The sequence below is a fragment of the Octodon degus genome, unplaced genomic scaffold (genome assembly GCF_000260255.1).
Source record: "Octodon degus isolate 3935 unplaced genomic scaffold, OctDeg1.0 scaffold00004, whole genome shotgun sequence".
NCBI classification, from domain to species: Eukaryota; Metazoa; Chordata; class Mammalia; order Rodentia; family Octodontidae; genus Octodon; species Octodon degus.
The window spans coordinates 62,915-73,803 of record NW_004524580.1 but is presented as its reverse complement, the minus strand read 5'-3'; the positions used below and the strand labels follow the sequence as shown (position 1 = coordinate 73,803).

Here is a 10,889-nt window from a genome sequence, read left to right as displayed (position 1 = left end):
AATATTTATGTTTTGCAGCTGTGAACAACATTCTTTGCATGGTAAAGACATGGATTTTACATTCTTTATATGTCCTCTTATATGGAAAGAAATATTGCTTTAAAATGCACTTTAGATATATTAGTCTGAGTTTCTCTCTGCTCAAGAAGCCAAGCTGGGCATGGTGATCAACACCTGTAATTCCAGCAGTTGGGAGGCTGAGGCAAGTAGATTGCCCCAAGTTGGAAGTCAGCCTAGTGAGACCTGGCCTCACAGAAACAGAACAACAAAATCGTATTGATGTACCAAGAAGAGACTATAGCCTCCAAGTTTTGAGTATGCCCAGAAGAAGCACATCCCTAGAGCACTGGGATGTGGCCAAGAAATGATGAACTGCTCTGGCATGGCTGCTTTCAACTGCATGTGGAACATGGACAAATTTTAAAACTTAATATGCACACACACTGGTAAATGCCACATTGTTTTATGAAATCATCATAAAAGTTAATAAATCTGAAGATTCAGTTACTCTTTAGTGGTTATTTTTAGTGTGCTATTTCTATATTTTTGTGTTAAATACCCCATTTCATGTTTTCCTTCATATTCTTAAATTCTATTGCTCATCACTGCAGCTTAAGAAAATTGAGATTTATCTATAATATTACTGGTTGCATTAATGGAAATTCTCAAGTACCTATTTTATTACTTGTAAACTCATTATAGTTTCCTCTTAAAACAGTCTTTTCTTTGTATTTTCAGGTAAGTAAATTGGACCTGAGAGGGTTATATTATATGTAAAGATGAAAGTTAGACATGAAATCCCCTCTCTGGGAATATAAATTTGCCGTTACTGTAAACCATGTTGAAAGAGACTTTGAATCAACTTCAGGATAACAGCATTACACAAAATACATGTTTAGAATAACTCAGATTTTAAAAGATTCAATACAGTTTGGGCAGTAGTTTGAACAAAGGCAGCACCAATTGCCTAAACTTTGAATTTAAAAACAAGTAGGCTTGATCTTCTACCAAAATTCACAGGCCACCATCCATGTCCCATCAGCACAGTGAATCCAGAGTTCATGTCTCTTATTCTCTTTCAGAATACTTCCAGACTTTGAAGTATATTTAACATCTATCTAGTTAACTCAAAAATGTTAACACAGAAAGAAGTGGTGCAACTTTCCAGTGGCGCAAGATGAATTACAGATGCTGTTTTAGAGTAAATGAAAAACGGGCATAAGGAGTTTTAAACCCCACTGGCCACAACTAAAGAAGTGTTTTTGTTTTGGGGCAAGTAAATTCTCTGTTTTTGAATCATCTGAAGTAAGTTCTGCATAGTTGGGCAGTTCTGCCTTTTTATCCCTAAGTAGCATGGGAAAGGGGAGTAACCATTTTTACCCTTCACTGAATCATCTGGGCAGAATAAATGACTGTGTGTGACTCTCACATTTGGGCACACCATCTTGGATACTATCCTATCTTATTCTGTAAGTTCCTGGCAGCAGCTGGCCAGGCAAGGATGCTGCATATGCTATCTTTCAAATTCTCACATAATTCATATTTTTTTTACCTACATGTTTCAATCTACAGAAACAAGCAAGGGGCTGTCTCCAAGTCTTGTTCTTGAGCTCTTTGCATACATGCAGCATGGGGAATGATGTTGCAGCACACAGTGAATACTCATCCTGTAATGCAGGGTTAAGTCTGATATCTTGTTTTTCAAATGGTGTTAGTGCACAGAGGGAACCTCTTCATGTATTATATTAGTTATTTAATGGTGTGTAACAACTCATCTCACAACCTACTGGTTTCAAACCAAACTATTTATCATCTCACACTTTCTGTTGCTCAGGAAACTAGACATGGCTCACTGGAGTGTCCTTGTTCTCTAATGAGGCTACAATCAAGTTATGCAGTGCTGTTCTAATTCACTGCAAGTTTCAAATGGGGGAAGGGTCTGCTTCCAAGTTCACTTAACTGCTGTCACCAGCCTCTGAGCACTTACTTCCAGAAGAGCCCATGTAAGTATTCACACAAGGCCACCTAATTGTACAGCAGTGAGCTTCTCTCAAAGCACTAATCCAAGAGGGGAAAAAAAAAGCAAGAATATACCAAGCAAGTGAGAGAACACACAAGACAGAAGCCACAGTCTCACCCTATCTGGCCTACATGCCAGGGCTGGAACTTTAGCAGGGCAGAACACGTATTATCACACTTTTATTCTCTTTTTGACTTCTTGACATCAGTATATTCTCATGTATGACAGTTAAAATGTTTACTGTCTTATGCTCAATCAAGGTACAGTATGTTTTTAAATCTATTATTGAACTGTTAGATCAGTGTAACTGATTTTATGTAGAACAAGTAGCTTTTATCTCTACTAGTTGCTCTGTTCTTTCTCTCCCATGATGAGTAGAGTAGAGTATCCGTAGTTATTCCAGTCTCCCTCTACTTTTAGAAGTCTTCTGGGAAAGTAAGTGAAAAGGCTGTACAAGCATGTGTGCTACCCAGTTTTCAATATCCAGGCAAATAAAACCTGTGAACTAAAATATCTCTTCAGTATTCTCCCATTTGGACATCAGAGAGCAACAGAAACTACTTCTTCAGCTGTTTCCGAAGGCTCTTCAGGTAACTGAGAAACCTCCTTCACCAGGGGGTGGCTAGCAGGTGGCAGAACTTTGGTGACAGGATTAGGCAAATTTTGGCTCTTACTAGCTTCTCTGATGTTTCAAAAGATGTCTCGCTCACATTTTCTAGCACTATTTTCCCCAAGCTTCATTTCCCTTAAGTTTGTGACCACTGGTTAACTTCTAGGTTTCAAAAAAGCATTCTTCCAGTTTTTAAATTTCATTTCCTGTCAAAGTTTTAAAATATTCCCTGTACATCTACTTGCCTTTTTACTTTGTGCTTCTTATTGTTTTCTGGTCACAAGTTGTCTTCTCTTTTATTTATTTTATTTCATTTTTTATTCATTTTAATGAAAAAAAGGTAAAATAACAATGAAACAGTATCAAAACCATGTTCATAGGACAGTTACAATAATCAATACAATGCATATTGTTGTCTTCATAGTAGTTATTCAGAGGACAAGATGTAGATATTCTGTTGAACTCAAGTAGCTACAATATTTGGACTGGCATCAAATATGAAAAGACACTTAAAAGTCTTAAAGGAATGTTTTGTAGTGGAAAAAAAATATATATGTATATACAAAATAGGATAGATACAGAGCTACTTTCTCTTAGCTCAATGAAAAGTTGTCTTCTCTTACTCCTCTTCATCTTCTTTCACATAAATGGGAAGATTTAAGTGAATTAAGCAGTGAGGTAGTCATGGAAATAATTAAAGTAAAAGAGTAAGCAGTAAGAAAATCTGGTCACATAGCAACATGAAATCTTTAATCCCTATTTTTGGGATCCCACGCTGGAGTTTCAGACACATGAGGAGAGCAGAGAACAAGCTGGGATGCCATGGTGGTGGAAGCTCAAGAATTTAAAAACAAGGTCACAATGCTAAATGAGTAAGACTGAGATTTCTGGGGAGTTGGAATTTTAATTGGAGAGCTGTGAAACTTATAAGATAGAATCATCTATAATTGCTTTAAGAGTCTATGAATAATTATAATGATCAAGTTTTCCGATTATCTGAATATGAAAGTATGGGGTTCTCTTGCATTAGCAAGTTCCTCTTTTTTTCTGTTACGTAGAATATTTGTAACTACAATCTAGAAAAGTGAAATAGGCAAAAAATAAAAATGTTTAATTTTTAGATGAAAGGTGTAGCAATGAAATTTTGCCTAAATAAAAATTTAATTTCTGATGTCTAGCAGGAAGTTTAAAATTCCCCATAAACTTAAAATTATAAATATTATGGATAAAATATGATAGAGTTGTCCCACAGGACCCCACGTCAACTCAGCAAGAGAACTTACATAGGCAGACAGGATTTTAAGGTATTTATACTGAATTTCCATTAGCTTCACCAGCATTATTTGAAGCTCATTTTGTATTAAATAAATTTGGCTTGCCCCAAATATCTTTGGAACAAAGCGTTTTTTAAATTAATAAATACTTTGAAGCAGAAAAGGTAGCTCCCAAGAAATTCTGGTCAAAAGCAGAGTTGGGAAAACTCATACCAGTAACAACACAGCTTTATCAGCAAACACTGAAAGTGAGCCTATTCCATTCCAGCAGAGTGCTAAGCACTTGACAAGGACTAACTCATCTCATTCTCATAACATCCTACATAAGTGAACAGATTTTTTTTAGATCTATTCTATTGGTGAGAGTGAACTGTGTCCCAGAAAGGTGAAATTACTAGCCTAAATTTACACTTACAATAAATAACAAGCTCAGTGTTAATCCAGGGAATTAAAAAAAACTCAGACTATATTTTAACTGAGATGAAAAATTTTTCTGTGCCACAATACAGTACAGGTAATGCTAAAAGGCTTTACCTGCAAAGCCTTTGCTAACAAATCAAAGTTAAGGAGCATCAATGAGTTTTCTGTTCTTTTAGTCTTCGAAGCACTACAATGCAAAACTGGTGGTATTTGAGTAGAAATTTAAAAAATTTGTGAGGCTGGTATAAAAGCTATTATATGCCTTTTTAAAAATTCCATTTTGTTACATTATTTTGTTAACCAAATAACTCGCTTACGTTTGATTATCCAATTTTCTTCTTTCACACCAATACTAAGCACTCAACTGTAAACATGACTCTTAGGGAAATGACCCCTTCACAATAATCTGTGTCCTAAGACACTATCTCAACTAATAATAGTTCCCATTTTCACCTACATTTTATAGGTGAGAAAGATTCAGAAGAAAATCTGGCAAAAGTTACTTAAATTTATACACAATCATGTTTATTAGGGAGAACTGTACATGTTAAACATCTTTTAAACATAAGCATGCCAAACTGCTAGGATAACTATATTTTTTGGAAATTTGGAGGTTCTATCAACTTTCTTAAGAAAGTCTAGCAGTCAAAAGCTATATTAAGGTCTATATTAAGGGATACTCCATTTTTATTTGTTTTAATAAAACACTCAAGTATACTTATGGTGAATATATATAAGAACACAAACTTTACAAAATAGTCTTTTAATGACTGAAGAAGTATAGATAAAAATGAATTGTGTCCTGATTTGTTGGAGTTGGTTAGGTGAAAAAGTGGGGGAAACTAGGTAGCGGAACAGCACCATACTAATGCTAAGCTGAAGAGATCTCTGCAGCAGTCTTCCTCAAATATAGCATTATTAAAAGTTCACCAGCTTATGTAAGACTAAAAAGTACCAACTTGGTTTACATTTTTAAGGGAGGTTTCAACCACAATAAAGAGAGGTCATGCTTAAGTCTTGTTTAAATTCAGCAGAAGCCTTTGTGGAGTGTCAAGAACAGTTTCTATGGGTATTCTATATACACAACCATTACTTTCACTTTGATGGAGGAATTGAGACTTTTGGAGCAAAGACATCAGATAGTAGAATCAAGTCCAAGAAAGTTGACTAGGTATTTTATTCATCTCACTATTTGATGAATGTTCCACAAGGCTATTTGCATTGAAAAAGTCAATGTCTTGTAATGATCTTTTTTTTTTTTTTTTTCGGAACCAGGGATTGAACTCAGGCCCTTGCGCTTGCCAGAGAAGTGCTTATTCCACTGAGCAATCTCCCCAGGCCCCCTGTAGTGATCAATGATGTATAGTTCTTGACAAAAAGTCATGTAAAATACTGACATTTGGAACATTTGGACTTAGCATTCTTTAATTTTATCAGGTTTATTTACTATTTTTTCATCTTTATTCATTTATTTATTTGGTTCAGGGTCTCACTATGCAGCCCAGACTCATAGTGATCCTCCTGTTTTAGCCTCCCCAGCCCTGGGTTACAGGTGTGCATCACCATGCTCAGTTTGGTGGCTGGCATGGCATGCCTGGCACTGGCATGGCATGCAGTACCAGGGATTGAAGCTTGGGTCTTGAGTTTGCTTGGCAGGCACTTAGACCACCAGAGTACCTCCCCAGCCCCATTCACTATTTTCAAAGTCAATCTAAAACATAGAGTGGAAAGCATAAACTAAATTATAACTTAAATTATAATTTAAAGATATGGAAATTAAAACATCAAATTTTTCTATATCTAACAATCAGTAGTAGTAAAACCATGTTTAGAATATATAAACTCTAACTCCAGAGTTTAAACTCTGATTGACACTCTGAGTTGCTGTATGTAAATTTATAACAAAAGATGAGGAATTCAGGAAAGAAACACTGGTGGAAAGGTTATCTTTTAAAATAAACTTTAAGTTGTGTAATAACAATAAACAATACAGTAAAAGGCTACTCAGATCTCAGTATATATAAAAGTATAGGAATACATATATAAACAAAGAATTCAGTTAGAAAACTGGCCAACATATTAAAGCTACTTGAAAGGATAAACATATTTCAAATAAAGCTTGAAAAAAATCACAATAAAGACACATTTTAAAATATAGTTCTCATACTCTATTATCTCCTTCTCCTCCAAAAAAGTGTCAGTGGCAGGGGAAGCAAAATAAATGACTAATAAAGGTAATTTTAAAAATTTAATAAAGGTAATTTAGTGACTATATTTTTTGCACAGTATTCTTGAGTTCTTACAAGGGAGAAAACATACTCATGTACATCCATGTAGTCTTATCTTTGTTAAAGAAGGAAGGGAATGAACAGTTGAGAAATTCACTTACCAGATAAAATATTAAAACTATAGTTACTAACAGCAAACACTTTATTTTTTTCCATAATTTTATTGAGAGACAAATAGCAATGAGACAGTTTCAAATCAAATTGGTATGATAGCTTCAATAATTAACACATTGCATACTCTCTTCCTAGTGGTTATTAACAGCAAACACTTTAAACGTGACTGATTGGCAAAATTACTTGAAAGTAAACAAAATGTGCAAAAATCATTTGGGAAGAAAATATACAAAAGGTAGTATACATTTTATAGGCAAGTGAGTCATTGATGGAAAATAAAATAAAAAATTTAATGTAAAAATAAAGGCTATTTGCTTTGGAAACTTGCTCTTTATTAAGATTGTAGGTACTGATTTGACTATGAATAAGCTAGATGTAATTCCACAAATTTCAAAAAATGGAAGAGATTTAATGAAACTATTTTAAAATAAAATTATGCCATAACTAAAAAGAGAAAATTTGATTGAAGCTTCATGAACACAAGTGTTTTGCTTACAAATAAACCACATCTGAAAGGATATTCAAGATATGCAGTGGTACAACTCAGACCAAATATGGCAGTGGGGCTACCATAACTCATCAATAGTGTTTAAATATAGGTTAACAAAAGAAAAGAACATTACCACCTTCCTGGTAGGTATGCAATAATGACTTGCTAAATGAATGTATACTACCAATCCATGCACTTTGAGAAGTTCTTCAATAGAGCTTATACTGATCCACTAAACTCTATTTTAGTGTACTTCAAATCCATGACACTGTTTTCTCAAATTGCTTTAATTCTTGGTCTTCAAATATTTAGGTTCCATATGCCCCTATACATTTTAAATTGACGTATAAAACAATTTTTTATTTAACAGTTATAAAGGACAGAACTTTTATTATTGAAATAAAAACAACTGCTCTTTTAGATGTACCTGATATGTACCCTATCACTATACATTTAAAAAAATAACATTTTTTTAAAACTAGAAACTTTACTTATTCCTTCTCAAACTTTTATATCTTTCACTTTGGCTTTTCTATTTTTTATCCTTCTAAAATATCTTATGTATAAAATTTATACACAAAAATAATTGCTATGATTCCCTCTAGGGATTAAAGCAGTTTTCTGCATTCCTGCAATGTAAGATATTCAGATTTTATTTTCAATAAAGACCACTCAATTTTAAGTCCACATTTTATCAGACACATGAAAAATATTTGATAGAGACGCTCACACTAACATATCATTTCTTCAGAGCATCTCATGTACCCACTTTGCTCCAGCTATACTGTGTTCCTTTCCTTTTCTCTTTTTAAATTAATAATTTTATTGAGAAACAAATAGCAATGAGACAGTTTCAAAACCGATTAGTAGGACAGTATATTAATTATTCAATAATTAATACACTGCATAGGTCTTAGTGGTTATTCACTGTACAAGATGCAGACATGATACACTGTCCACAAACACTATTAGAACAAATCTTTCTAGTCACTGAATTAAGAGAATGGAGCTGTATATCTATTCTATTTTGAATATACAGATAAAAAATGGTTGCTCATTTGTATCCCATTTTTTGTTTAGTTTTATCAGAGAAGGGTATTCCATTGTCATTTAAATATTATAGGTGCGTGAATTCAGCAAAATATTCCAACATAGTCCAGTAGATCATAGTATTAGTGGGTTTTCCATAGGACTGGCAAAGTCAGAAGTTGTTGATGAGCCTTTTACACTCAGCATATTAACATGGCTTTACTTTTTATACTTTGTTTTGATACTTTTCTGCAGGATGGTTAACATCAAGATAAAGCAAGACCTATATAACAAGAAATGTAGCTTTTGTATCTGATAAGGTCAGTCAAATCCCCTCAGGATTTATCCTGAAAATCTGCACAGCAGTTTGTAGATCCTTTGTCAGTGTCAGCCATGTGGATGAGGCATGGCCATTGCGTGACCAATTTGCTCTCTGTGAAAGCCTAAGCCTTTCCTTTTCTCTAAAGCTCTTTACATGAAGCCTAAAACTCTTTACACATTTCTCTAAAGCTCTTTACATCTTTACTTGGCATTCCCTCTACGTGGAATATCCTGGACATCTCCATGAGTTTATCTTTCTACATCAATCTTTTGTTAAAGGCCATCTCAGTGCATCTCTGAGGTTTTTGCTTACTTTTTCTGAAGCAGGATGAAAAGAAGCTAAAAAATATTTTACAAGGGGGAGGGAAAAATATTTTATAAAGTACTCTATACTTTTAAAATTTGGCATCATCACCAGTGGCATAAGCACCTGCCTGCAAGCATAAGATCCCAAGTTTGATCCCTGGTACCACAAAAAAATAAGTTTGACATCATCAATTAATAAGATACCATATCTTATGAAAAAAGAGGTTTTCAACACTAAATAACAGACAGCTGCCTATATATTCAATCTGGCTGCCTATATACTCAATCTGAATAGGAATACAAGCAAATTATTAATAGTTTATAACATTATTTCAAAATTATACACATTTTGAAACTTATAGCCAACTAGAAATTTTGTGAAGATTTTTAACTGGTACCACCTAAAATTTTCATTTATTGAGGTTTATGCACTATCCAAATTTAGTGAGATATACTTAATACACTGACCACTCTAGTTTAAGGCCTGTACTTTATCATAAAAAAATTGGTAGAACTAGTGACATTTAGAACTCTTTCTGGACTGGACATAAGACAGTATTCTGGGCTGCTCCATCAGTCTCGGTAACATTTTAAACGCAGAAACAGCCTGGATCCTCAAGGCTGCTTAGCTGGGCCTAAAGGAAAGTCCTTTTACAGGTCTCTTGGTCTATGCACACTCTACTTTCTGTAGCATTTTTGTGTTTGGTTGATATTTTAAAAAGTTTTTAAAATAATGACTTCTCTGTTTACTCTTTTCTGTGCATTCTAAATGAAGTATTAACTACAAATGTCCTTTAAAAATTACTCTTTGAGGGCTGTCCAGACAGCTCAGTGGAATAAAGCATCTGCTACAGTAATGTGCAGGGGCTGGGGTTCCATCACTGGCCTGCAGTGCCGACCCCGCCCCTGAGAGGGTGGTTGAGACTGGACATGGTGGCGCGCACATGTAATCCCAGTGCTTTGGAGGCTGAAAACAGAATCACTACGAGTTCGATCTATATAGTGAGACCCTGTCCTACGTTCATTTAAAAAAAAAATTACTCTGAATCCAAGGCTTACTGGGGAATATATGAAACTATCTCTGTAAAAGAGTCTTGTCTTTTTCTGCATATACTTCCTCATCCACATAATAGAGGGAGATGTAGACCTGTACTCATTACTACAACTACACAAAATAACTAACTCCAACCCTTATTTGTGTGAAAGAACAATTTTTCTGCTCACATATTCTGTGGGCTAAAAACTTGAACATGGCATTAAAGTTCATTCACTCTCCTATCTGGTAGAGGATGCTAGCTGGAGCATGGATGCCTCAGTTTCTGCAAATGTAAGCCTCCTACAAAGGCTGCTTTGAATTTCCTCACAGCACGATGGTTGGTTCCAAAGATGGTGTCTCAAGGGAGAAGAGCTGAGTGGAAACCTCACTGCTTTTTATAATCTGCTCTCACACAGTGTCAAATTCATCATACTATTTGTTGAGGAAGGAAAGCTCAACGTCACATTTTTGTGGAGGGAAAATATTTCTCTGGTCACTTTTTTTTTTATTTATGTGTGTGTGTGTGTGTGTGTGTGTGTGTGTGTGGCTAGCTCAGCCCACCAGCGGGTGGGGCTGGCTGGCATGTGGTGCTGGGGGATTGAACTGTGGTCCCTGGGCTTCACTAAGCTTGTTCTAAGTAGGTGCTTTAGACCACTGAGCCATCTCACCAGCCCATCTCTGGTCACTTTTTTTTTTTTTCTTTTTTTTCAAATTTATTCAGTTATTTTCTGGTCACTTTTGAAAATACAATCTGCTATAGTTGCTAATTAAATATCATTTCTTCCCAAGCTTAGATGACTGCAGAATAGATCAATATTAACTTAAATTACAAACATTATCTCTATCTCTGATTTGTTTATTGTATTGATTAATTTTAATGAGAAAGAAATAGCAATGAGACAGTTTCAAAACAGGTTAGCAGGATAGTAACAACAATTAATAGATTGCATATTGTTGTCCTTGTAGCAGTTATTCATAGTA

At 34.7% G+C, this 10,889-nt stretch overlaps 1 pseudogene; it reads right to left on the bottom strand.

Annotated features, from left to right (window-relative positions):
- Nucleotides 1–2,362: 2,362 nt before the first annotated feature.
- LOC105742326 overlaps nt 2,363–10,889 on the bottom strand; it is a 52,436-nt pseudogene continuing 43,909 nt past the window's right edge.